Source organism: Trematomus bernacchii, unplaced genomic scaffold (assembly GCF_902827165.1).
Source record: "Trematomus bernacchii unplaced genomic scaffold, fTreBer1.1, whole genome shotgun sequence".
In the NCBI taxonomy this organism is placed as follows: Eukaryota; Metazoa; Chordata; class Actinopteri; order Perciformes; family Nototheniidae; genus Trematomus; species Trematomus bernacchii.
This window is the reverse complement of record NW_022987803.1, coordinates 7,217,189-7,221,843: the sequence shown is the minus strand read 5'-3', so window position 1 is coordinate 7,221,843 and position 4,655 is coordinate 7,217,189.

Sequence of the window (4,655 nt, the reverse complement as noted above, 5' to 3'; positions counted from 1 at the left end):
TTCAACAACTGATCGCATGCCTCCTCTGAGGCTTCTTATAATGGCACACCCCTTCCCTCCTGGCTCAACCCTCCAGTTCTCCCCCCCCCCCCCTCCCTTCCCCTGTGTATCACCATTCACATCACCATAGAGGAGGGTAAGAGAGAGGGGTGGATTCCCCCGTTCTGTCACGCACAAACCCCGGACAACCCGTGACCCGTGCTGACGTAGGAGGCGATGCCTACGCCACCGCTTTTATCTTCATTGAGCCAACTAATGGGGCTCTAAAAAATACGCATTATCCACAGTGAGGTTGAGCCGGAATTTCTACGTCTAAGGTGTCCATAAAACTCACAACCTCGACGCCAACCTGCTGCCAAGGTCAGGGAAACAATATCCTAATCGAATCAGATGTTTTTCCCAGAAAGTTTCTAAAAGAAGCACCCGTGGAGAACAACAAGTCTTTTTTTTGTTTTCAATGTGATTTTATACTTATTTTGAATGACAGAGAGAACATAGAGAGAGCCGGGTATGAATATATGGAGTGTGAAGTCAGCCTAGGTCTGCAGACGGGAGGTTAATATGAGTCATGCGGTAGATATTGAGGATGGAAAACAAGACCTGTTCTAAGGTCCCAGGGGTCTCTCTGTGAGTACAAACATATTGAGTGTTCAGTTAAAATGGTGATGTTTGGGAATGGAGATGAAGTTAGAAAACAAGTCAGGGGGATAATCAAAGTCATTAGGATACATTGGCTTAGAGCCAGCAACGCCAGTCAAAGATTTTTAAATCAATGGAGTAGATAAAGTAGACTCGCAGTTGGCCCAAGAGTCGATCACCAACGTCAATAGGATTCATCCTCTGGGGACTATGAATGTATGGATAGCATGTCATGGTAATTCTTTCAATTATTGTTATGGTATCTTTGTCAAGATTAAAGTTTGGAACTGACCATCTGAATCTTAAGCCATGCAGCTTGTGTGGCTCGGAAGCAATTGATTGTTATCTCTACCAAACGTAAGCCTGTAGGGAAATAAATGACTGTCAGCAGCTTATCTGGCATGGATGAGAGCAGCGCTACGTCACTGCCTAACAAAATGTTGCCCCCCCCCCCCCCCCCCCCCCCCCCATTTTCCAGTGAAAACAAAGAATATGCGGCAGGTGGAAAATAATAGCTTCATCATGCTTAAAAGCTGCTGTGTCATGTATTGCATGTCAAACAAAACAAAAAATCCAAAGGTACAATTATCTTTGCTTTCACTAAGAAAAAAAGACGATAAAAGAAAAGATCTGTAGCTTCAGGACACCCAAAGAGAGGACGAAGAGCGTTTACAGTGGGTCCTGTCAGTGAATACGTCTGTGGGAAACACTTCACCACAGCTAAATTATTAAGCTAATGAGGTTGACGTCAATACTATAAGTAAACATATGTTATCTTAAAAGTCAAAATAGTGAATGTAGATGCTGCATTGGAATATAAAACACAGACAAACCAAGAAAATCCCAGTTTAGGTGTTAGCCTGCTGCCTGACAGGACATCGTTCACCTATTGTGTCTGATTTCATCATATATCATCGCCGATCATCAATCGTAAATTAAATTGTGGAATTGATTGCCCGACTAACCGTTGTATTCGTGCACCTTGTAATACAAAAATGCAAGTATTCCTAATTTCTTAAATCTGACTGGTGAAGACCGCTAAATTTGTATTTACTGCCAGTCAATGACATAATTATTTTCATCCGGAAAGGGGCGTGACCATTACGTAGAAGTAAAGTCCCTCGTTGGGTTGCTCTCAAGTATACAACTCGAGCCATCGGCCTAATATATTTGTGCACATTTACGCTTCTATGCTCAAGGACCCCCTGTGGTCATTAATCTTAAACCAACTTTATTGACTATAATATTCTTTAATTGAATGCTGACTCCACCCTTCTCTTAAAGGCCCAGTAGGGGCTGCAAAGGGTCAAGTGTTGCTTCAGTAGCATAACCCATTACCTGCAATTGGCTAGGCTAAAAACATGCCATTATTTATTCTGTTGAAGCACACATTTTCACCTTTGTCATGGCTCAAAAACTCCATTCATAAACTAATATGGTCTCATGTTGAACGGGAGCATCTACAGATGAATGACTTCACCGTTTGTTATGATCCACCAAGGTAAGGTATTATACAAAACTAATACGTTTTGACTTTGACATGCTAAGGAAATATCAAAATGTCTTTGATAATAATACCCACAGCACTTCTTTGATCACACCAAATTCATCTCCCTCCCCATTGTGAGCTGTCATTAGCTTTAGCTCTGCGTAAAAGTGTGAATGCTGGCCCTGATCCTGTGTGGGGTCTGATAGTGATGGATGAATTGTGTACATAGACAGGGCCCCCGGTGCGGCCGAGATAAGGAGCCCAGAAGAACAAGCAGCCGTTGCGAGGCCTGTCTGTCATTGATATCGCTGCTATCCACTGGCTGTCCAGTGTACATAAACGCTTCCTCTGGTGCCCCCAGGCAATGATTAGCTCGATGACGGAGAAGGTCCAGCTTAACATGACCACCGCATCACGTTAAAACCACGTAGGCCTACCTACAGCTTTGGTATGGAATATCTTTAAAAAAAATTGAAGACATAATAAGCATCAAAGCCATTTTAATTCCTTGTTGTCTTAAAATGTGGGTTAATCGAACTGAAAATAGAGTATTTTGACAAGAAATTAGACATGGGAGAGTTTTATCTGAATTTAGACAGTACGCTTGTTTTCTTACCTTCACTGTTAAGCTTTGTCTTTAGTCTCTGTTCACAAAATCTGTAAAACAAACCAAGAGTCAAAAACATTATTGTTCAAACATATAATCTTACATGTTTTAAATATAAACATATTTCTGGCATCAAGCACAGTCCGAACCGTTACAGTGTTGAAGAAATGCTGTGTTCTAAGACTGAAGCTTTCATCATTCACTTATTCTCCAAAAGAATTAGAAAAGCAAATAATCTTCTATAGAAATGTGTAATTGGTTAGCATTAAAGCTTTAGGATTCATTATTAAATGTATTGATTTTCATCAATGGAAACCTGATAAATAATAACAATTATTTCTATCAGCACTTTAATCAATTATGCCTTTACCATGAATCAGCGAATGGTCAATAAACAACACCTTATAATGGAAGGTGTTTTATAAGCACTGTTCCCCCCTTTTTGGGGGGGGAGAGAATGATAGCTAACATAAAAGCAGAACGTGTTATGCAATCGGTATAAATGCATTATCTGTCCCAAGAGAATTCCCTATAATTAACTCCATTTTGAAACTCGCACTGCAGTTCAATAACGATGGAGATAAAAGAACACACATGTGCCAAACCACATTAAAATGAAGACACATCTTCACCAAATTGACAAAACATAGGCAGCGTTAACTAAAAGCGCTGCATAAACAAAAAGCTGCAAATAAGAAGCTCAAAACACAACAGTTTTTTATTTGCAGCGTTTTTTTGGATGCTACACTTTTACTAAACGCTGCTCATGTGTTGTCAAGTTGGTGAAGATGTTTCACATTGAATGTGTTTCAGCACATTTGCATTTTTATATATACACATCGTTTTCAAAAGTGCAGCGCGTTTCTCCTAATGGAATTGTTTGGGGCTGTTGTAGCGCGTTTGCACCTGTCGGCCACCATACATATCCGCTGTTTAAGTTAAACACCTCGTTTTCTAATCTCCATCCCAACCAGCTGATGTGTTTTACCATCCTCCTCCTCAATGAAACCCAATGATGTAAAACCAGGGGAGCAGAGGGGAGGAGTGGGGGTTCTGCGGAGGTTTATGGCGACTCTGGGCTTTCACCTGTCAGGACACAAGTGACAGTTATTAACAGCAGGACCCGAAATGAATTCTGTCAGAGAAAGAATTGCATTTTCATCCCGAAAGCCGCCTCCATTTTGCATGGAAGAAGAATTACACCTCTACTCGAAAAACTGCAACCGTCTGAAAAGTTTTATATCAGAGCGTAAGCATTTAGTGAGACACACAGCAGTATTTCATGCGTTTGAACTGTGTGTATTGATTTCATTGCATAACTCCGTGCAAATATAATAGTTTAAATGCTGCTGCAGTTACAGAGAGGCTTCTAAAACCAAAAAAGAGAATCTTATTTCTAATTAAAAAATGAATGTAAGAACATACACAATTAAAGATGGTGGCAGACAATGTTGCAGACTCCAGTAAAAAAGCTTAAGGCTTACTGAAGAAGAAAATCAACATTTGTAAAAGAGTGACTGCTGTGAAATTGCGTACGGGATGCTGTGACGATGTTTACTCTTTGTGCGGGGAGTGCAAGGATAGACCTCAGGATTAAATGCTAGGGTTTTGACCTCAATCAAGGAAATAATTACTGTTGCCCCTCCTGTTGGTGTACTCCATAATTAGCAGGCAAAGCCCCCACAGAAACACAATTAGTCTGAAAACAGAGGTGATTAAACTATAATTCTTATAGGGCTCGTCAACATCTTTTTGGCGTGCCTGGAATGCTTTATCGAAATTGTTGGGAAATTCAATCCTGGCACATTCACCGCATAATTCTCCTTAATAAATTCTCTCTACAGAATGCATTTTGCCCAATGTCTACATCCAAATATCTGTCAGAGGAAGTGAGATATGGTAATAGAATAGAGGGCATTT